Source organism: Pomacea canaliculata, linkage group LG13 (genome assembly GCF_003073045.1).
Source record: "Pomacea canaliculata isolate SZHN2017 linkage group LG13, ASM307304v1, whole genome shotgun sequence".
NCBI lineage: Eukaryota > Metazoa > Mollusca > Gastropoda > Architaenioglossa > Ampullariidae > Pomacea > Pomacea canaliculata.
In genome coordinates, this window is record NC_037602.1 from 11,415,553 (window position 1) to 11,440,247 (window position 24,695).

The 24,695-nt window shown below is 44.7% G+C and overlaps 1 protein-coding gene across 1 annotated transcript in view; it reads right to left on the reverse strand.

Moving 5' to 3' along the window:
• Window positions 1-1,409, reverse strand: part of LOC112554423 — a 49,137-nt gene extending 47,728 nt beyond the window's left edge. Inside the window, exon 1 of the mRNA XM_025222194.1 lies at window positions 451-1,409. The gene's annotated coding sequence lies outside the window, so the exon portion shown is untranslated. The remainder of the gene's footprint in view (window positions 1-450) is intronic.
• Window positions 1,410-24,695: the final 23,286 nt, after the last annotated feature.

Sequence of the window (24,695 nt, forward strand, 5' to 3'; positions counted from 1 at the left end):
CATGAAGCTGATCCCTGAAATTTATTGCCGAATATGGACTGTGAGATTCATTTCCGAATATGTTGTAAAATGAATAAGTTTCTATGCACAATTTTTGTTTTGCACGTGTCCACATTCAGTGGCATCTGTGGGAGGGACTGGAGTGTCTACTACATAGTATCATACACTTACATCTATAGGGGGACGTGAACTGTCTACATTTACAAATGTCTGTGAGTCACCAGTAGTGAAGGTGCTGGCTGCATGTGTCTGTGTGTGTCACCAGTGTCTTGTGATGTTGAGTGTATCTGTCAGTGAGTGTCACCAGTCCTGGAATGCCTCCTGCTGGTGTCTCGAGTGCGCGTCTGCAAGGAAGTCGTTGTCCTGAGAAGGAGGAGTGAAATTTAAAGGGTGATGGATGCTCGCATCCTAAGTAGGAAGAGTAAAAACTAGACAATGTTGGGTACTCACATCCTGGGTAACGGCGACTGTCGGGAGCTGTCACACTGAGCAGCTGTCACAGCTGTGGTTCCACTCCTAATGGTTGTATGGCTTGGGTGAACCGAGTTCCCCCGTCGCTGGCCAGCTACAGTGTGTTGCAGGCAACATAGCAAGGCTTTGTACAAACAAACGGCGATTAAATTCCAGACTGGACATGTTTCTCTCACTTTCTGTACCTCTGCCTACACAGCTGTTTGACTGTAATCACGACTCAGGACTGCCACGTCACTGTTCAGGTCAGAAATATCCACACCACTCAAGCTGTAGTGGGTTGTGTTTGGTCAGACGAAGTCTCAATAAATGTGTTGTCATCTGTTTTCACAGCCAAAAGTAAGCACAGTACTCACCATTGAACTTCATAGTCACACTAAGCACCACTAAGTATCACCACTAAGTATCACCACTAAGTATCACCACTATCACCACTAAGCCTTTTAGTGGAAGGTTCAACAGGTTTATCTGGGAAACCGCTTGCATCACACCTACCTGTAAAGTCGTCAACAATTATAAAACTTTGTCACAAATCTTTCTTGAAAGTCTCTCACCAGAAGAAGACAGCTGTCACATCTTTTCACACACAGACAAGAGAACACCTTTTTATTACCTGAAAATACTCTGTGGTGTGAATACTTTCCCTCTTCCGTTGAAGATATTTAAGAAGAGTTCAGTCTGGCAGGAAATCGGTTTAACGGTGCTGATAAGTTTGTTTTCGAGAGTCAGCTGTGGAGGTGTTTCGGCGGTTGTGTGTGTTTGTGTTGTAAGTACACCACAGACTACCTACCACAGCCTCCCGCACTGGAGGCACCACGACCCCAGTGGGCTTCTCCAAACTCGCAAGTAACTTTTTTCTCACGACGCTGGCGATGGTCGGAAAACAATGTTTGTGAAAATGGAAGGCGGGAGAGAGTGAGAGAGGACTGAGCACCCGAATCCCGTGACAGCTTGTGTGTGGCTCGAGCTCGCGCGCGACACGGAGGCGGTCGGAGGCAGGGTGTGATGATGCGGCCTCCACAGCTCCAGCGCCGCGTGCAGCCTGCGATGGAACCGCCGCCCCCTCCACACACTGCCCCTCCTCCTCCACCCAGAGCTTGCTTGCACACTGGGATGCTTTAGTGTGCACCCTCTCTCTCCTCCTCCCCTCTCCCCCCTCTCCTCCTCCCCTCTCCCTCCCTCTCCCCCCCGACAGCTGCTAATGAGTTCAATAAAAGTGCATAACAAGCTGTCAGACGTGCATCGTCCACTGATGTGTGCTGACGAGTGTACATAAGTACATGGAAACACAATTAAAATAGTTGTGTAGGTCTACCCTGTCTCTCGCTATTCCACTCATCTGTACACGTGTCCTGCCAGGTGATGTCTTGTCTCTGTCGTCAGTGAAAACAACTCATTTGCAGAGTTGTCTCGAGAAAAGCTGCCTCGTCACTGCTGTGTACAGAACAGTAGCACGTGACAGTAAATATACATACACTCAGCTCGGTCACATACACAGCACCTGCTGGTAGCTGTGTACATACTTAGCACTTGACAGTAATTGCACATACTTAGCACTTGCCATTGTTTTTGCCCATATTTGCGCATAACACAGCAACTGGACACATAATAATCCCTGAAATATCCTCCTGTCTACACAGGTAAATCAGCAGACAAGGCACGAACTTGTTTTACTCGACTGCTAGCAGACGATTTTTTTCCAGTTAACTACTAAAACGAGGCAATGGACGACAATGCTTCCGGTTTAGTCACATTTCAGATTAACTACCTAAACGAGGCATCATACTACAAAGCTTTCCGTTTAGTCACAGACGTTGTGTAGGCTCGCCGAGACTAACAGCGGAGAACTTCGCAAGAGGCTAAGTCTTGGTCTCGGCAGACATCAACCCACCGATGCACATCCATGGACAAGGCAGCCTCAGCTTTTATGTGCCATAACATATTAAAAGAAAAATGAAACACTGTGACCTCCATTTAAATGATAGCAGTTTAGTACAACCAATTATACATAGTCGTCTTGTACTAGTTACAGTTACTTGTTCTTGTTCTAGCTGCAGCTAATTGTACTAATTACAGTTATGTGTACATCTACATTTACTCGTCATTCTACAGGTACATATACTAATTACAGTTACTTAATGCAACTACTTGTCTTTGTATTACTTTCAGCTAATGTCTCAGGTACTTGTGCTAATTTCAGCTACTTGTCCTTTTACCATCTGCAGCTACTTTTAATTGTACTACTTACAGGTACTAATTAAAGCCAATTTTTGTACACTCATTGCTGCTATTTGTACTAACGAGAGACATGTCCTTGTACTAATTATTACTACTTGTACTAGTTACATTAACTTGTTCTTGTACAAGTGTCCTTAGTGTATAATAGTATATTTGCCTATGTATGCTGTGTTTGCCATGCTACATATCTGCACACACGTGCAAGCACGACAGGCACTCAGCTGGCTGTGGGTTGAAGTGAGACAGAAGACGATGGACACGCGTGAGTGAAGCCGACGGCCATCACCTGCACCTGCCAATCCTTCCTCAGCCTCACCGCCTCGCTCTGGTCACGTGCTGCCAGACTGCTAGACTTCTTCAAGATTCATTGACTATGTTAAATAATATAATAATGTATTCCTCACCTTTTTTGTTGTTGTTCTCCACGAGTGTTAGTGAAAGATCTGGAAACGTGCACAGATGCGGATGTGGATGCGTCTGCAAGTTCTGGGTCTTCAGTGGACATTTTTGTTACTTGATTATGGTAGGTCACAGAAGAATGCCGGTGAACAGGGTATGGATATAATATACCTACATTTGTTATCAAGTAGAAGCTTGTGTAAGGTGTGTTTACAAACTAACATGGCCTCTGTTCTGACCAGTCAACTATCATGCTGTCTTTTTAACCTGACAGTCGTAAAACTTTAGTCTATGTATCGATGACTATCACAACCGCGGCTAGGTTACAAAAACTAATTGCTTCATTTTTATTTTCTTTGTTGAGTGATCTTTAAAATTGAATAATGACTTACAAATCTCACATAATGCTTAGTTAGTAGATGGAAACCACATCTGTTTGGTAGATAAAGTGGAGATAGGGAAATAATGAAAGCCGCGCCGCCATCTCTTCAAACATCAAACGATCGGAACAGAACATTTCATTAAACACCAGTATTTTGGTGAAGTCCATATATTTTATCTATTGTTGCAGCCATGGTATTTACAGAAAAATAATCTCAATGAGCTAATGATATCCTTAATGTTCTGGACACTCGGGTTTCTAATATACGTGCAGTGGACTTGATGGCCTTTGAAAATAATGTAATTACACGGGGTGCATGGAGTAGAGCCACTTCTTCATCTCTGCACATGGGAACAACTTTTTTGTCTGTTGATAGGCTATTTCGTCCTCACTTAAACATTTTCCCGACAGATTCATAAAACGTATCAAATAATATTCAAAATTATATTGAGGATTCAACAATTGCGAAGTATAATAGCTTCCGCCATGATTTCTACCCCAGTCTGTAATCTCATAGGCAGCTTTCGGAGAGCAAGTCTGATGTCCAGGCGGCGGATCCTCAACTTATTCCTGATTACAGCTTTGCCGCTGGTCCCAAGTGCAGCTAGCGAGCAAATAGTCTGGCACTAGCCGGCAAACACTCGCACTTGTCATCAGAGAAGCATGGACTGATGCAGTAGACTGACGGTCCAGAGGCAAACACTGGCCGTACTTTGGCCACGAGCATGGTGAAAAGGGAGGGGAAGAGGGGATCACTTGTGGTGCTGGCCATCACAAGACTGTCAAAACAGCTAGGTACGGCAGACCACTCACTTTGTTGTCGAGTGGCTAGTATGATGACTAAGTAAAGTGGATGGTCTGATGGTTGCGGTGTTTTGAAAGTACCAGGCATGTCTCCGAGTGGATAATGTCCCAATCACGAATTGAATGTGCGACGATTCTCCACGGAAGGGATGTCACAATGACAGTTGGAAAGTTTGAGGAAAGTCTCGATGTGGTGACACAGAAAACTGTCAGGAACGAATGTTTCTCTGAACTCACTCAAGACAATTGCACATTCTTCCAACAAAAACTTGACAATTATCTTTAACTACCCAGGTCGTGCTTATTGACAGCCTGGTTATAGGACTTCTACACAACAACAAATATAATAATAGATACTGTCTTCAAAGTTTTTAACATTTGATGGCAATCAAGCCTGTGTGACAAGAATGTCACAATACAGACAATACAACCTGCAATATATAAACAGTGACATCGAAATACAATGGACGCATTATTGCTGGCAATGAAGAGCTTGCTTAATAAATTAAGCTGTAGGTGAATGGCACATGTTAAATAATAATAACACAAACAGTGATCCTATTAGCTAGCAGCTGAAACATTTTCATCAAATTCAAAAAGCTAAAAGAAACATCTCATCAAAGACGAAGACCAGAAAGAAATCTTTCAGGAAGCTCAATAAGCGGACAGGAACGTCTCGTGAAACTGGATGAGCAGCCATGGACAGTTTGATTTTGAGCCACCAGGGGAAGACAAGACAGGGGAAGACAAGACAGCCATGTCCGAGAAGCAGATGACTGCGCGTTCACGTGTCTCGGACGAGGAGAGGCTGCATCCTGAAGTGCTGGATCCTAAAGTGCTTCAAGGGTCGGAGGAAGTTTCCAGGGCAGGAGGCCATGCACACCAACAAACAGCCGCCAGGCGGTCATCGACAACAGACTCCATCCCCCTCCACAACTCCGCGGTTATTGACAACTGGAGTTCAAAGGTCGGTTGTGAGCAGTCTTCAGCATCACAGTCTTCACCTTATGTGGTGGGATTGGGTGAGAGTGTTTTCTGGGCTTCGTAGTGTGTGACCGTGTTGCTAGCCATTAGTGTCTAGTGGTGTGTGACCGTGTTGCTAGCCATTACAGTCTAGTGGTGTGTGACCGTGTTGCTAGCCATTACAGTCTAGTGGTGTGTGACCGTGTTGCTAGCCATTACAGTCTAGTGGTGTGTGACCGTGTTGCTAGCTACTAGTATCTAGTGGAGTGTGACCATGTTGCTAGCTACTAGAGTCTAGTAGTGTTTGACCATGTTGCTAGCTACTAGAGTCTGGTGGTGTGTGACCATGTTACTAGCTACTAGAGTCTAGTAGTGTATGACCATGTTACTAGCTACTAGTGTCTGGAGTGATTTCCTCTCATGGCTGCGCCTTTAGGCAGACGCTGTCAGAAAGATCAAAGGATTTTTTAACAAAGAACCAGAAGAACACGGAGGCAAGTGATGTCCAATGGGATCCGGGAGACGTGGACTGCAAAGATCCTCAGTCATGTGACCGGCACGCAGTCGGCACACGTGCAGCATTAGCTTCACGCACCACTCAGCTTACACATTGACCAGTCTCCTGTGACTGTCGGCATGAAGAAAAGAGAATCTGGCGAAGGAAGTATAAAGTATGTGAATGACCACTGCAAATAGTGCAACAAGACACATGCCTGCACGCACGAACACATGCGCAAACCCATTTCAATCAAACACGCGCTGCATTCGCCAGATGTCAAAAGGTCATAACAACAAACGTGCTTATGGTCGGCTTTGATATAATATATAATAATCACAGATAACCTCTTCTTAACTACTTTTCCTACTGTCATACAAGAACAGTTTTCTGTTGTAAGAGAAGAAAAACTCCGGGTAATGATGGTTGTGACGGTCACAGTCGTCGTTGTGTTGGATGAGATGTCATTGTCTCGTGACGATAACGCATGCGCACAGATGTCCTCCTCTGACAAAAAAAAAAAAAAAACAATAGGAGAAAGCATGTACCGTGTACACATTCTCTTGTATTGTGCACACTAGCATCACACTTGAGAAAAGATGAATTGGCAGAAACATGGACAGGACCTTTTAAAAACCAGCAAAATTCCTTACTTTCTGACCACCAAACCGTCGAGCATTGCCCTGTATGTTTGTCTATAGCAATGAAATTCTGAAAGTCGACAACTTTAGCACTCCCTCTAAATTATTCATAAGATCGTCTGGCTGGGTGGGAAGAAGGCGTTACCGCTTGTAGAGAAGTTGTTTTCTCCTGAAGTTTCCAATCTGAGACTTACTTCAGGCAATTTCCAAAGCCCCTATGAGGCGAATACAGAAGTGTGAGGGTAGCTGAACATTCCAAACTGCTTGAAATCTTTTTAGAAAACGTGTTTGTAGTCAATGTGTTAAATACAACTTCAAAATCACAGCTTTAAGGTCAAAATATTCTGTTTATGTCGAGTAAAAGGCTAGTATATCAACATAACTGTCGGATGACCTGTACCAGCTGTTTTCTGTGATTTCCAGCTTCATCGATGGTTCTTTTGTCAACAACTTCTTTTTGCTTTCTGAGTCAGTGCACGCAGCAAAACTAATTACCAAGTAATTCTGGACCAAATTTCCTTAGTAGTTTATAATTTTCTTGTAACTAATAGTACTAAAACATTTTTGAAGGCTTTGTAACTTATTTAAAATACTATTTTGCTCAAGATTAGTCAAACAAATTAAATAGGTTGACAGATGTCATTTTGACTGCTTTCTAATCGTTTTTATTCTGTCTAGACTGATTTAACACCCCTGTACTACCTACCCACAGCTGTTAGGGTCTGAAGTAGGCAATTTCTGGCTACAAGTGGACCGTTGGAAATGGGTATCCCAGGGTTACAGAGGAGGAAGCAAGCGGCTGATGTGCGTTGACCATCACACCGGGCAGGGCATCCAGACAACACTTGTGGTAAGAAATCTTTGTGTGAAGACAAACTGGTCTGTCAACACCCTGTCATGCCCCGAGCACCCGAGCAGGACAATGTATCCTGACACTGGACACTGGACACAACGGACAAGAGGCTCATCACACGCGGCCGTCGATAAAGCAAAGGGCAATTGGCAGGACTTGATGGAGGGTCACAAAGATGTCTGGTTCTTAACCAGAAGAGAGTGAAGAGGTGTTGAGACAGCTGTATTCTGGGCGATGGCGAAGGGCTCCCCAGGCCAGACACTAAGCATGTCGTCCTCCAAGCTAACGTCCAGCTTCTGTGGGTGTCAGGCTGCACGCGCGGACAAAGGAACGTAGGCGCGAGCTGTGTGTGGAACCCGAGACAGAGCCTGTCAACTCCCACTTGCAGTTTTGCTCCGGGATAAAAAGGTTTTCGCAAGAGGAAGTCGTGAATGAGAAGGATGAAAAGATACGGCGAAGAAGATTCTGAAAGGAAGATACATTTTTTCTCGTCTTGAAAAGATAGAAAGATAGAGACTGAAATATTTTTAGAGCTTCAGACTGATAATAAACTGAACGACTCAGATGTTTGACAAAATAAACCTCAGGGTAGAAAAGTTTTACAGTCTGAACAAAATGTAAGCATGGTCTTTGAAAACTAATTTTTGTTCATATTCTATAAAGTGAAAATCAAGTTCATTCAAGCGCGTAATCTTAGTAAGTATGGAGAGTGATTATTTCTATATTGTAATAATAACTTTTAAAGGAGTTATCTGTGGGGATGTGCACTCTACTCAGTGAAGGTTCTACTCATGTCATCGGTCTTTGCTGTTTTCATCATCCATCATCCATGCACATAGTTCATATCAGCCATGGTGTCATCCTTTTGCTGAAGCCTGCGTTTCATTGTCGAGTTCGTGTGTAGTTTTTCGTTCCACAAGGGTGGTGGTAATAATAATAATAATAATAATAATAATAATAATAATAATAATAATAATAATAATAATAATAATAATTATAATAATAATAATAATATCATCTCAGAGAATCGTGTCTTGATGTTGTCAAGAAAAGAAAATCTAAACGAACTTCTCAAAAGGTGCAACAGAAAACTTCCATCATTCAATAAACGTTCATCGTTGAATAAACTTCATCGTTCATTTAAAAATGCCCATCACAAAGTAGGGTTGAAATCGATTCACTAAATTACAATGTCATTTTTATCTTTAGCTTCCTCAGAGTTCTTTGTGAAATTCAGTCAACAAGCAGGGAGAATAACTTGCTTCCACAAGGTCCAATTAAAAATGATATTTAAATCTCGATTTTCATTTTCTTGCATTAAGCATACAAGCCAACTGTTGAACTGATGATGATTGATGATGATGATGAGGATGATGAGGATGATGAGGATGAGGATGAGGAGGAGGTATAGCGTCATATCACACACACTCACATACACACACACAAAGAGAGAGACAGGCAGACGCACAGACGCAGCATAAAATGAAAAATGTGTGTGTAGAATGCCATGTGGGATGAAAGTTATTTGGCCAGAAGCTACTCTCAGCTTTTACAATCCATTTGAAAATCACTAATCCAGGCTGAAGATGGCTTTTTAACACCGCAGTTCCCGTCATAAAACCAATCTAATAGGCAAACGTTTTTGTGCTGCTCATAGGCTGTCTCCACAACCCTCGTTTGAAAAACGATGAGCTCACAAGCCGTTGGGAGGGAAGCAGTGTTGTGTGTGTGCGTGTGTGTGTGTGTCTGTGTGTATGTGTGTGCGTGTGTGTGTGTGTGTGTGTGTGTGTGTGTGTGTGTGTGTGTGTGTGTGTGTGTGTGTGTGTGTGTGTGTGTGTGTGTGTGTGTCCGTGCTATTTATATATGTATAACACCCGCACGCACGCAGTCACCCACATACTACGATTCCCATCGACAGCTGGCCATCATGATCATCGTGTCAGACGACGACGACTTGATAAGAAGCAGTCCGCCTATCTAACAATCTCCTCCGACTAACCCACAATCGCAATAGGTCAGCCATGTGTCCAAAATGGAAACCACGTGGACCAAAAACAACAACAACAACAAACAAACCGCGTCTATTCTGGTTTGGGTGCAGGTGAGGCTGGTGCACGCGGCGCCCCGCATCCCACAACAGCACCACGAGGACCATCTTGACAGACAGTGAGCAACATCCGACTACAGCAGTTGTAGCAGCAGGATGCCGTGGATGAGGATAACAGACTTGATGTGACGGAGCGTGGCGAGACGATTGTGGATACGAGCGCCGCACGGCAAACACATCAAAGCTTCTCATTCTGTCTCCTGTGTTGTAGTCCCACCCGTACTCGCCGTGGGTAGCCGCGCTCCACCCGGTGATGATGTTACCTGGGTGTGAGGCAACTCCGAGAGTACTGGCCAGAAGCACGAGTCGTGGATATCACGTGGAGTAGGGGGAGGGGATAATTAATTCCACACTTGATCTTTCTTACAAACAGGTGGAGTTCTACTTGTTATGACCAAGTCAGTAATAACAGGAATAGTTTTCGGTTTGTGATCATGTAGAATCTGTAATCATACGAATACTTTTACAGCTTGCGGCCACGTCTGTAAAATTATTCCAGAATATTATTTGTTAATCACTAGGACATTTTAAACTGAAGGACGGGTAGCAGTCAATGTGACTTTTCGAGGTGAGTTGGTTGACAGGTTCTTGTATGAGAATCATTTTATTCACTTTTATTTCTTCATGCAGCCCTCGGGTGTTGTCTGTTCGCTGATATGCGATCAAAACAAGCCCAGAAAACACACACACACACACACACACATTGTTTTAGTCTCTGCTCTTTAGTTCTTAGCTAAAGAGACTTTTTCGTTTTAAATCCACGTTACAATCAAGATATCCTTAGTTTACAAAAAAAAAACAACAAAAAACAAAACGACAACAACAATGAAACAGACATATACAGATAAAAAAATAAAGGAAACATAAATACATGCACACTAAGAACAGTGAACATCAGTAGGTTCCATCAGTTGAATCAAGTCTAATGTAAGGAAGATTCCTCTGACTTTTTTGTAAAGCTTCAGACATTTATTTCTACTTTCTGTCCTGCTGATGTCTGTAGACTTCACTTGGAGATTAAGTTATAAAAGTCACGTGAGCGGGAACAAGAGACAAAGTCTGTGTGCGGTATTTTCCAGAGTAAAGAACATTTAGAAATAAATATTGGTATTGTAGAGAACGAACCTGTATACGTGCATGAGATGACAGCAGGTCTCCTGGCCATCTCAGCAGCTGATAGCTGATTGGTGTTGTGTGAAGACTGGATGGCCGTGTGTTGTGCTACACTGGGGCTACCAACAGTTGTCATCACATGTTGAGGGCGCCACTGTTACACCGCATGTAGGGGGCGCCACTGTTACACCGCATGTTGGGGGCACCACTGTTACACCGCATGTAGGGGGCGCCACTGTTACAGCAAATGTTGGGGGCGCCACTGTTACAGCATGTCGCGGGCGCAAGAAGTGAAGGCGCGCAAGAAGCGGTGGAGAGACTACTCCAGTCTGCCCCTCACATGGTGTAGCCACCACACCAGCCTCACGTGTGTTTACTGTAACGACACTGAAGATTGCTAATGGCAGCTGGGCTCCACTTCTATCAAGATGACACCAGAAGACAAGTCTGCTTCTTCAACACTTGTTCTTTCGGACACTTAATGATTTCTTAATGATTTCTCTACAATATTTTTATCATCATCATTGTTACATACTTATCTTTCGTTAGAAGCCATTAAACCAAAGTATCAACCCTACTACACAATTAATTCCACCTGAGAGCACTAACGTGGTCGGTTCTATTAAAAGAAGGAACTAGCCATGAGAGGGAAATATTTCACTGGTGTTACATTACAATGGCTGCGGCCCTGTGCTCCACTGGGGGTGATTAGGAACAAGAGGAACATTACAATGGCGGCCGACACGGAGTTTATGTTTAACAACCGGCAACATCTCGCCACTTTAAAGAAGTTTTCCTTAGTATTTTATTTTTAAATGGAAATACCAGACCACTACAGTTTAAGGAAACTACCGATTATAGAGGATTATAAATTAGTGACACTAGTGGTTGGAGAACCAATCCAGAGACAGTCCCATAGTCTCGGACCAATCAAAAATCAAATCTTGCAATGTCCTCTGAGTGCAGTTAGCTGCTGCTCAGCCCCTGCCACGCTTTTCAATTATAGAGTTGTTATAATGAAGCTAAGACCATGGGAATATTTTAATTACCTTTGGGATTAATGGATTAGAAATTCTTCTTCTTGCTCCTAATCGCTCCCAGAGGAGCATAGGGCCGCAACTACACCCCGCCATCGGATTCTTGGCGTCCCTTGCCAGTTGGGTTCATGTCATGCCAGCTTCCTGTGGACCGACCTCCTCCATGTCTGTCTGGGTCTCCCGACCCTCAGCCTCGCTGTGGACCGGTCTCCTCCATGTCGTAAGAAGATGGTCGGCGAGCTGACTTCCCGAGGGCCTTCACCAGCACGCGCCATAGGCCCTTCCCAAGAGGGATCTTCCCGTCCAGGCTCTCGTTGTGTTTGTGTTGTATTTACGATTTCTATAATGTGGTTGTTTTACAGGGTGGGGTTGCTAACCCCTCGCCTAATCCTCCTTCATCTGGGCTTGGGACCGGCAGGTTACCCGGGGGGCTTCCAGTCAGAGTTGGATTAGAAGATATTCTAACAATCTTTTGTCCGAAATCACTTTCCTTTTGCTTGTGATAACTACTTCAGAGAACGCAAATAAACTTAGAATTATAAGTAATTGCTTGTTTTCTGTGGTAGAAGACTGTTTTATGATTCAGACAGTTTTGTTTGTAAATGTTATTCAATGCTTTAGACATTGTATTTTTGGATAAACCAACATTTTTATGTGAAATACAGAGACACATTATGTTTTTTAAAATCCTCTTTCCAAAGATGTAGTCTCATCTCTCTAGGTCTGGAATGTAAAAATCGTCTGTCCATACTAATCATGTGCGGTGAGACCTGCTTGTTATTTCTCAGGGTTTTGTTGCAAATGTTTCTGTCGCCATTTGATCAGTGTCTGAGAAATGCGTGTTTATCCGATGCAAAGCAATGTTTTTCGTTTCCAAGAAAACAGCAGCTGATCCTCGAAAACATCATTTATGTTGCGAATTTATGTTTTTGTGGCTCGCCAGAGAAAATAATTTTTTGATACAAGCCAAGTCTGGCTGTGAACAGCGCATCGCCCCATATGTCTGTCACAGAAGTATATCAAACTGCGCTTTCTTGTCTAAAAGCCGGCTTTTATCAAAGAACTGAGCCTTTTGCAGGGCTACACAGGTTTAAAGAATTTCTCCTCATCCCCGACATACATCTTGTCCTAGACATGCACGAGAGATCTGAGCCTCTCATAGGGCCATTTGTATCGAGCATTGCATGTTGAGTGTTAACAAAGAAAATAGAAATGTTTATGTTTACAAAGGCGAATGTGACTATGTAAGTTAAATGAATATCTACTATTATTGCCTCATATACAGGTCCAGGAAGAAAATCCACATTTGCGCCCCAACAACGCCAAGTGGAAGGAAGGTGTAAGGGAAGTCCTAGTCGGTGCAGAAACGGCTGAAACGTCTCATTCAGTGTAAACAATATAAACAATATAAATCGCAACAACATACTAAGTTAGATCGAACCAAAGCAGTCACACATAAATCGTAGGACAATCAGACACCTGGGGTACCAATCACACAAACAGTCCACCAGCCCCAGTCATTCGTCTTGAGAAGAGTCACAGAAAGAATGCAACCACGTCCAGCCAGAGTCGATGCCACGTGACTCACAGATGTGTCGCCCCTGATTTTGTCATCTGGACACACTGAGATGAGGACCTGGTGAGATGAAGCAGACTGCAGGTGAGATCAGAGACTGCAGGTGTCTACTATCACATCAGGTTGAGGTATACGTTTGTCTGTTGGCGAACGCCATGAAAAGGGTAACAGGACCTCAAGCCCCTACGGTCCCATGTTACGACGATGTAAAGAATGTTGCTGCTAACCACTTCTGAAAGTAAGGGTTCTTTCAGACCAAGATGTGTGTATTCTTTGATGAGAGAATCCCAGGTGAAGACAAGCACTGCTGTTAGAATGAATGTTAAACTTTCACGGACTCGACCCTCGCTCTTAAAGTCAGGTGAGCCCGTGGAATGTATGTTTTTAAGGACAGGCAAAGTCCGAGCAGAAAGAAAGTTTTTAGAGTGAATATTACACAAACTGAGGAATTCCAAGTTTATTTACACTCATCAAAGTTGCCTACCTAGGGACTGCACATGTCACAATGATGTATTACTAAATTATCATCGGACAGAGTCTGACTACAACGAAAGAAACAGAAATTAATTAGCTGCTGCGAAATCTATAATTTCAAGCGAACATCTGTGCCACAGGGGAAGTGAACATCGTATTTATAAGAAACTTGGTTTTTACTTATGGTCACGGTTTGCCAAAGACCAGAACAAACTGCGCGTCTGTCGGGTGTTTGAAGCTCCCTCCCAGCCCTCTCCCCCCTACCCCTTGCCTCCTCGTTGACGTTGATTAGTTTTATGAAGAGTTATTCCAGAGAGAAATCAGCCCTCGTATTACCGTTGTGAAGCAGCCACGTAACGAGACGTAGGGACTGGCGGCTGGCACCGGTGGCTGCAAAACTGCTTGCAGCATTGTGGGGCGGCGCGGCGCGGCGCGGTGCGGCCTGTTTGCGGCAAGAAATGAAGCACCGCAGACACGAGCCATTACCTCGCCGCACGTGCCGTCCATACACTTTCCTCACGCACAGCCTTTCGGTGAAGAATGGAAAGTGCCTGGCGACAAAAACTTTACGGTGTCTGACGTTTTGCACCTCCTTCTTGACAGACATAGCGTGGTGGCAGCGGCGAGCCCCTGTCTCTACCTCGCGCAGCCCAGCCCTCGGCCGCTACCCAACGTTTTCACGCCAAGTAGGCGCGTGAGCCTTGACCTTTCCTTCTCTTAGCTTTTGCTTACTCAGACGTTTGTGTGGTTGGAAGGTGAGTGAGAGAGAAAAATATATTCTGAGGACATCGAAACATTTCTCTTTGCTCAAGACGTTCCTCGTGATCCACGAATACTTCACACTTATATTTCCTGAGGCTTTAAAACTGATGACGTCAGGCTGAGTGGAGTGTGATGACGTCAGGCTGAGCGAGAGTGTGATGACGTCAAGCTGAACGTGAGCTGATGACGTCAAGCTGAGCAAGTGTGATGACGTCAGGCTAAGCAAGAGTGTGATGACGTGCATGTGGTATGATGTAAGACTGTGTATGTGCAATGACGTGAGGCATTAGGCGTGATGACGTGAACCTGAGATGACATGAATGTAATGACGTCAGTAGCCTGTGACTGGGTCAAGACCAACACAATATTCCCAGAAATCTATTACAGTGAAGGACAAACAGAAGAAAGTGTTTGTCATAGTCCGTTCCAAACATATAGTCTTATAGTCTTTTATAGTGTTACCACAAATACTGATCGTAATGGTCCATTACAGTATTACAGCAGAGATAATGCTCGTTAAAGTCTTTTATAGTTTTTTACGAAGTCTACTGCTTGTAATGGTCCAGTACAGCGTTACTACACAGAATGGATGCCTGTGATGGTCCCCTATAGAGCTACCAATACACAGTTACCGACAGTCTGTCGCAGTCACCACCTAGACTACTATTTATAATATTGTATTAAAGCATCAGGACAAAGAGAGACATTAAAGAGATAAGAGCAGTGATATTGCAGACCTTTGTGATAGTCTTAGATACATCGGCAAAAAACTAATGTGCCTAATAATTGATGAGCCGTAGGAAGTCCCGGCTCTCTGCCAGAAGTGAATGTGTAAGTAGTCCGCAGTGAAGCTTCATCAGAGTACATAGGACTTGTACACCTCGCTGATTCCTCCATTGGCCCCTTGGTCTCTGAGACATGCAGGAGGCCTTGTGGGATCGCATCTTGCCAACATTAGCCTCACTTTTTTTCCATTTGATCGTGAAGAACAGTTTGATGAGGCATGCTAAGTTTATACATAATCACTACGCATTAGAGGGCTGAAAATAATTAGGATGTAAAAAAGGTAATTACAAAGCTGTCTACATGTGATTAATTACTGACGTCAAAAATAGTTTATCGTTAATTTTTGACTGTAATCATTTTCTGTGGTAATTCACAGTGAAGTCTTGGAAGGCATGCATTGGGAAAGTCATACACCAGAAAGACCAGCGTCTCGCAATGACATTACAGGAATATCAATATGATTGTTATTGAACAATATTGACTTGTGCTACCAGCGACTTAAGAAGGCCGTAAAACCGTGTGGGTTGCAAGCACTCGTCTGCAGTTAGCTATAGATCTTTGCGCCCTCCGCACGGCCATCATGCCGTCCCGCCACACAACACTCTTCTCCACAAACACTCGCTCTCTCCTTCCCTCCTTCAGTCGCCAATCGATTCTCCATGTCCTGCTGCGCTGCTCGTCCTCCCAGGGAATGAGCTGTCTTCACTTCTGACCCACTTCTCACCTTCCACCCAGCACCGGGGCCTGGCCTCGCTGTGTGGATGTGTACGCGTGCATGACGGTGTTCTACACCCACGGCAAGATTTTTAACTGTGGTTCATTGTGAGGCTGGGTAGGTAAAGACATCACATGGTGAGGTTGAAAAATAAACATGCTGTTTACCTGTCTGCGTGATATTTATTGTTTTTTCTTGAGTGGTATCTTGTTTATCCAATTGAATGTTGATGGCGGTTGTTTGTCCAGCTGAATGTTTTGGTTATTTGTTTTATGAATGCTGTTCATGTGCATGGAATTTGTCCAGTTCAGCTAATACCTTTCATTTGCGTGATTAGTTTTCTTCTCTGACCAAGTGTTGACCATAGCTTTGCTCTTCTCATCCTGATGTCCATCGCACTGGAGGTGACTGTCTGTCAGGCTCTGTAACTCGCTGTGGCTGCCCATAGGATCGAAAGGATGATTGTTGTCCCTGGATGTTATCTCGCATGATTTTCTCCAGGTAGATGTCGAATAACACTAGGAAGAACGGGTATCCATGGCATCCCACACAAAAATTCTAACACCATCGTCGCGAGAAAGAGCTTTCCCACCTGGTTGTTGAAAGGTGCTGAGGCTCCTGGAACCTTGTACAGCGCATTGAGTGTGGTACCAAACCTTCCCCAACACCAAACCACCCCACGTTCCATATCCCGAAAAAAACATCCGTCAGCATGGTAAGGGTCTATAAGTATTTATCATTAGCACCATGTTGTGTCAGCTCACATAACAATACACACATTTTGCCCTTAGTGTTTTTGTCCATACATTATTATAGTCTGCTATTTTGTGTGAGAGTCTGGAGAGATGGATGAAGGGCAGCTAGCACGTGCAGTCTCCACCACGTGACCCTAGCCTCATAACCAGCGTTTGGCGCCCGGCAACCAGTGACCGCGTGAACCCCAGTGACAGGCTCACCCTGATGATGAGCAGTCGCCGCCAGACTCCTGCTTCTTTGTCGGGTAGACACAGTGTACACCCAGGCTCAGTGTACACTTCAGATCTTCATTCGCCTTGCTGCTATCTTCCCATAAGTAAAAATGAAGGTGGCCATGCATGCCACCAGTTGGAAGATCAAACAAGTCCAGTTAAGCCAGAGCCTGGATGTGACAACACAAGCAAACAGCAAGCAATTAGCAACTTCATTAGATCAGTGCACAAGCTGCAGCATCGGTAAACATCTTGAAATATAATCAGCAGAACCTGGATGCACGTGCACAGAAGTATTCTACATGCCAAAGATTTATTAAAGCCGTCTTAAGCAGCTGCGAGGATTTTGAAAGGTTACTAAGCTTACTTTTTAGCAATTGCAGGTTATTTCTGTCTACATGAATAGAAAAGCATTATATACATCTACACCCTGTCACCTGTACTCTACAGTCGCGTTCAGGCGAGATAAAAATAAAACACGACGACAGTTAAATTTAAAAATAAATATAATTTGAAAAAAACTTTCAACCACAAATAATTATAATATTATACGTTAAAAAAATCCAAATTCGTTAAAACACAGTCCAAACATTCTAACAGTCCCCTGTCCAGTCAAGTTTCCGTGTTCGTTCACTGGCGACGACTCCGTCCCTCACAGCATCCACATAAACAGTCTCCACATCCGTCCTTCCCGTAGCTCGCCACGATCCAACCACCGACAGCCGACAAACACAAATGGATAACCAGAAGAAAAAATAAAAATAAAACAAAAACTTTGACAGAAAATTATCTGTCTAAAAAGATAATGAGATAAAGCATGATCAGCAACTACTCACGGAGCAGCACTGAAATCAGACTGGAAAAGGATAGTAAATACATTTACGAAACAGGTAAGTAATAAGTGGATTTTAAAATTATTTGATGGAAATGTGGAAGCAGATTAATATACATCAGTGTCGTTGACAACAAGTACAGTCGGCAGAGGTCACAACGGCCCAGGTGCACAAGAAGACGCCGGCCAATGGTCGGGGCCGCGAGCCATTGTCATGACACAGACTGGGGGTCAGGGAGGACCAGCATCTTGGTGAAGGCTGTAGTCAGCACCAGACTGCGGCTGATCTGGGCGCTGCGTGCGGTCGTCTGCGTCCTGCAGTCAGTCATCTGCCAGCAATCAGTTGCGTCAAACGCGAAGTGCAGGCTGAACAAACAGCCGTTAACATCTGACACGGGGCGGTCGCTGCCTGCCGATCCCCAGGGAAATGGAATGAGTCCCCCTCGAGACTAGCGCTTCTAATTTGTCATTTTCACTGCACGCGCATGCGCTTAAAAGTCGGCTTAGACAGATGATAGGGCTACAGGAGGGTCACGTGGTTGGGAGGGGGTTATACCTACAAACCCATGGTACCCCCGTTACCTTAAATCCGGTCCTAGGTAACCTATTGAAAACCTGGTTATAGACTGGATGCAAGGACTACTTGCTTTAGTTCACAGGTAACTTCACTTCCGGTTCACAACTACCATACAAACAAACATGACTAGCATGTGTCATTACCGTCATCAAGATGGTTACAGAAGTAAACCATGCAGCTGTTGATGCAGTCGTCATGGCTATTTGATGAGTCGCAGCATCTACAAAATAATTGCCGCCATTTGACGAGTCTCTGATGGCGGAGACCATATTGCTGTAGGTCCTGTAATGCAAAGCTGTAAAACTGAGTGCAATAAAACTGAGTGTTATATGATTCATATGCCGGAGCCTAGTCGCCTATTTTCCATGCTAGGTCCATGAAGGTCTTGGACTGCGCATGCTTGTCTTATGAATTGTCTCATCAGCGCTCGGTGCCGATGTGAGAGACGGCACGGGGGGAAGTCTGTGAGCCTTCTAAGCTCACCAGTGGCCATAAATGTCGCTCTTTCAGTCCAGTGGGTCGTGATGTGGCCTGTTTACTTCAAGTTGTCCATATTTCACAGGACATTATGGTTTCCCCTGACATTAATCGCTGCACAGCTAGGCCTGTAATGGTGGGACGGGTCAGGACGCTTTAACATGATAGGCACACCGCTTACAGTCGCCACTGGTGCTGAAACCAGCCACAAACACACACCAGCAGGGGATGCCCTGTCCGCCCATGCTTCAGATAATGTGCTGTCGATGTTCATGTTTATACCTTTATGTTCCTCTAACTTTGTTTTGGAAATGATCATGCAAAGAGCTTCGTAAGCATCCTATTATTATTGTTGTTGTTGTTGTTATTCCACGATGTGACCCAGCAATGCATAACGAGGATGCTCTAACTTGCTTCTAAGTATTCCTTTATAAATGTAGAAATCATTGTTGGTTTATTTTTCTGACAGAACTGAGATGATGGTATACAGGTGGGGGAAGAATGCAGATATTCAATGTTGACAACTACTGAACACCATGGCTATATAGGAACTACTGAAATTACTAATAGTCCCTTGCTATCACCATCATCTTTCTCTCATTATCTCGTATCACCTCGCCCATGTCGCAGAGGTCACGTGGCGTCAGTCGTGTAGTGGACAAGGACCCAGTAATGAGTTGGTAGTTGGCAGTAATGAGTTGGCAGTCACCGATGACAGACAGCAGGAGACTCGCACGACCACACTCACCGGACTGAGGAATGGCGGTGTAATGGCCGCAAATTACAGTAAAAACACTGATGCGGAAGTCAAGCACCGACAGCATCCATGTCCTGTCCCCCCCACCAACCTCCCTGACGTCCATTGCCAGCCTCGCGCCGAAGGTTAATGAGTGCTGCTGACGTTCTCAGCGGAAACGTGGTTCCTGACGGAATTGTCGCGGCCATAGCCTACCTCTCGGGTACTTGTCATGCATGACATTTCCATACAATTCTACAGACTGCTAGGGGGCAGTTCTGTTGTCAGGTGGACTTGGTGAGGAGGAAAACGGGAATTTTCTGAAACCCATCCTAAAGAAGATTTTTCTTTCTCTTTATCACCACACAGAGATACTATTTCCTCCGCTTCTTGTATTATTTGAAGTATATTACGGTCCATATTCACCGGAAGCTTACACCTTCTTCCTTCAAAACGTTTCTAAAATTTTACCTGTCTCTCCTGTCAGGTGTGTGTGTGTTTGTCATTAAGTATCATTGTGTGATCTTGTTCCTCCTTGTAGGTCGGGTGCAGGGAAAAGAAAAGCCTCGGCAGTTCGATTAATGAAGACAATGGCCATCGATTTCCTGCTTGATCCCAGCCGCCGAGGTGTTGGCACCTGGTGCGCGCTGCACGTGCACATAGTTGATGCTTGGTGTGGCGTGCACGGGCGTCAGCACGTCTCAGGTAACGCCAGACCTCATCACGCAGACGTGTGCCATGGAGCGCACATGGCGTGCACGACAGCCTGAGGCAACACTGCACATACCGGGAGGAAAACAGGAAGTTCTCACTAAAGTCTGCACGTGTGGCACTACACAAGAGCGCCCGCGCCATGTTTATTTGTTCTCTGAGCATGCTCCTAAGGGTCACACGTGACCAAGTCGAGACCGAGTGCCCGGACAAATAGTGATCTTGTCCACTCTTTGCATGATAGTAAAAATGCGTTAATGATAATGATAATTAACGACCAAGGTTGCGGATGGCCGAGGGGTTAAAACAAAAGCAAAGTAATGCGAACCCGGAGGCGCAACGTTCGATACCGGTGTGGTGCAGCGAATTTTCTTATCTAATGTATTATAAAATAAATAATGCTGTGTGGTATGTTATTGAATATGACATTTAATGCTATATGTCATAAAATGGTCGTCATCATTTGTCTTATGTATGTGTATGTGTATGCGATGGTACGCATGCGTGTCGTCACACTTTTGACAGCCGCAACTGTGGTAAGTCCTCAGCCGGCTGCTAAAAATATCGTGCTTTCTCTCTTCTTCAAGATGTAGACAGAAGCTGGCTGTCCTCAAGGTTCCAGTCAACCAGACCACATCGAACTGTGTGACAACTGCTGGGTGGCTGGTGCTGTCCTATGTTTGACATTGCGGATCGTCACCGGCGGCACGTACAGCGCCGCACGCCGTCACCGACAGGCCGTTCACTGTGTCAACACCAACACCACCCACCACACCACCATCAACACCACAACTTCTGCCGCCTCACCAAATGGGTGTGTGTGAGGGGCGGGCGTTCAGAACGTGTGAACACAGCAACTTCAAATCTCTAAATGTAAAACCACAGAAACTAAAGAAAAACCGTTTCTAAAACAGACGTTAGCTTATCTATTAAAGGGATAATATTTTTTTTTTACTTTTATTTATAATTTTTGCCCTCGTGACCTTGTTTTTAGAAATTGAAGTTTTGACAAAAAAAAAAAACAAAACAAAAAAAAACAAACAAAAACACCAGAAAAAAGTTGAAGAAAACAAAGAGAAACTGTAGTACTATAAATGATGTTTTAGCATTTCACCTATTCACTACTGAATGGACTTTTTAAATGGAATTTTTGTGGGAAAACTTCGATATTTATCACATTCTAGCTTAAAGTCCGGGTAGGCTGGAATGTATTGCTTCTATAACTGCAAGAGAAAAGGATGAAATAAAAGGAGCTGATGTTGGCGGCAGCTGAATGTTGCGGAGAGCCTGACGGTTTGTCTGCGAGTTTGAGCTTTGGTCTTCGCTCTCTTCAGTGGAGCAGGTCACAAGCTGATACCTTGGTGATGGGAACGGGTATCCTACCGGGTAGACAAAAGGCATCAGTACCCGAAGGTGTGCACATTGGTTTGAGACCTGTGTGCTACAGGTTCTTTCTCTAGTTGACCATCTGTGGAGTGGGTATCTATGTGTGCGTGCGCGTGCACGTCCGCACACTCCCTCACCCCCTTCACCACACTACGAGACTGAGATGAGCTTTTAAGATTTTGTTTTCTTTGATTTGTAAGTGCTAAATACTCATTTAAGCAATTTGACAAATGAAGTTCATTCGCCAGATGGCATCAATAGATGTTACCCCAAACATTCCTGTCCACGCCACGAGTAGACCCGAACTCGAAGGACCGCAGTCCAAGCATGGCGCCAGTGATGTCTCCTCCTTCTCTTCTTACTTAGTCGAGTGACTTGTCATCCTCGCTCCTCACTCTTCATTCATGTCTGACTCTTCCCGTCATGCCCCGTGGGTCTTTACCCCTCTCCTCTCTGTTGCTCCTCACATACCTCTAGTGTCTGTTGTTCTTCATATCCATTGTTCCTCCCTCCACTGAAGTCTCGTTCTTTCCCGTGAGTCCTCGCTGATGCCAGTGACTCTCATTCTCCTTGTTCCTAACATTCCAAACACACGGATAGTTGGTGGTGTGGTAGTGGCGATACCCGACATGTAGTGCTGCAGACAATGTTGTCCTCGGCTGACGTGGGCCAGTCAATCACGTGCTAACAAGACTGTAACACCACCGCTGCCCTGATCCTACCCCACCTGCACTTTGGGGAGCATTTGAAGATTAAATTAATGATAATAGAGTTTGTCTTGTGGGACACTCCACTCTGCGTATGCACGGTTAACGACAGGCAGCGAGCATCCGGGGCCTGCGCCATTATCAGACCTCGCCACGGCAACGACGACCGAGACCTGGGTGGACATGCATTTTAAACATCTTCCCTCCGCTGCCGCTCATTTCACTTACAAATCAGCCGTCCTCTCCCGCTTCCTGCCTTCACGTGCGAGCAAAGGATGGAGAGGCAATGTCACATGGAGAAATCGGTGAGACTTCTAAGAGGATAACGAAGAGACATTTGACGACCTGTAGTTTCCTGTGTTTGCTTTCAAGTTTTGTAAGAATCCAGCGGGTATAATCTGTTTATCACATGAGTACTTGGACAGTCGCTGAATGGAGTTTGGAATTCACTTTATTTGTCGTGTGTTGTGGAATCCTTCTCACACTGGCTTCTGTTCATTTTATAGTTAAAACTATTGTGTTGGGCCAAGTAACATCAGCATGCAAACACACACAGGGTCCTCAGAATTTAGAGGTTTCACTTTTGTGGTTATGGTTATTTGGTGCAGGGATGGGTGAGGTGGGACGAGAGTTCATTGACATTCATGTGGACCTGCGCCCTAACCCCTACCAAGTCCTGATGACGTGTTAGAAGACCACTATGGCGGTTTTATATATATATATAAAATGCTTCAAACTCTCCTTAAAGGAAGACAGATACTTTTGTAAACTGATCATAAAAGTGCCCGGCTGTACAAGTGCAGTCTCCAAGTGTTACTTTGCAGTCTTCATTTCTGAACATCTTTATCTACAGTGGACTTGCGAGTCAGTCCGAAGCCATGCTTGGTATTTATTTAAAGCGATCAATCTTCCATTTGAAAGCGGGACTGGAGGTGGGCATGGCCCCCCGGTGCCCCAGTCTCCACTCCTGCCCTCCCGGCACCCCGGTTCACCCCGTGACCTTTGATCAGGCCGCTGGCGCGCAGTCAGCATCAGGCACGTGGGGTGTACGTCACTAATCCATTCCCCTCCAGTATAAATACGCACATTCCTCGTCTGCCTATGATTTCTTCATCAAGCAACTGTGAAGGCCGATAACTCATCTCTAACGGTAGATAACTGCTTATGACGGTCATTTCAGGAAGATTCGCGGAGATAAGGAAGCAGAGCGCAAATGTGCCACAAAAAACAAAGTTAACCTTTGACCTTTAACCTGTCTTGAACCTTCATTTTTCCCTTCCCGTTGAAAAACGCTCGACTGTCGAGCACAACCTTTTTTTCATCTTTTTAAAGAAAGTGAAATATCATTTCGGTGCTTATGTCATGAAACAGAAATATAGCTAACAGCAGGTTCCATACATAGGACTCGCTACCTGAAGGCAACAACGAGAAAATGGAGAACCAGACAACAAGACTTGGCGAAGGTTAATGTAGACAAGTAAAGGTTATGAACCTTGTATAGACATGCAGCAATCACAACAAGACACTCGGTCCGGACTCGCATCCTTTGTAGTAGTCGGGAAGAGTGAGTGAGAGTAGATGCCACCCGAGCGTCCAGCACCTCACCCGACATTGTCCATCGACGTCCACCCCACTGCTTGTCCCTGTCCCTCATCATGGCGGGCTTGGGAGGAGCAGTCCAAGACCCTTGCATACGATGAGCTCATCACCGCCCACGGAGAAGCTACGTGTGACCTCTTTACACTCGGTTTGTGTTTCTGTCTGTGATTTTAACTTACCATCTAGGTGCACGGGGCTTGTAAGCTAATGCACGCCAAAGATGAAAGAAAATTCTTCACGTTTACAGTTGGGTTAATGATTATCACATGCACCGATCCCGTCATGTGGAGTCTCTCTCTGCTTTCTTTTTCAACCCTGTCTTTCTCTCCCTCTCTGTCCATCTCTCTCTCACAGACACACACACATATATCTATAGAGCTCTACTACCCCTCCCCTAACACACAATATGTACAAACTACGAAACTAATAATGATACACGTACTCTGTACCCTGTACCCTTGATCCTTTCTGTTCTGGTCTTAGGTCCATCACCTACCTGGTCTGTAGTAACGGTAATGTTGCTCAGATACTTGCAGGTGTGGTAAAGCCTGCAATGGAGGCAAATGAAAGACGAATTAAAATCCTATAATTTGTCATATATAATAATTTTATTCTGGCAAACACATTTGAACAAGATTGACAAGACATAAAGTCTCCTAGAAGCAGACACTGGAAGCGACCACAGCCTGCTGATGACAACCTTCCACCTCGACCTGAAGCAGGTCGACAAGCGAAGACTAATACTGTCAGATTCAACCTGAACCAACCGAAGAATCCCCAAACAGGGAAAGACTTTCAATGACAGGAGAAGGTTTGCACCACTTACCACCCTCTATTACACAGATATGTGGACTCTGATTACAACCGATGAGATCCCTGAGAAAC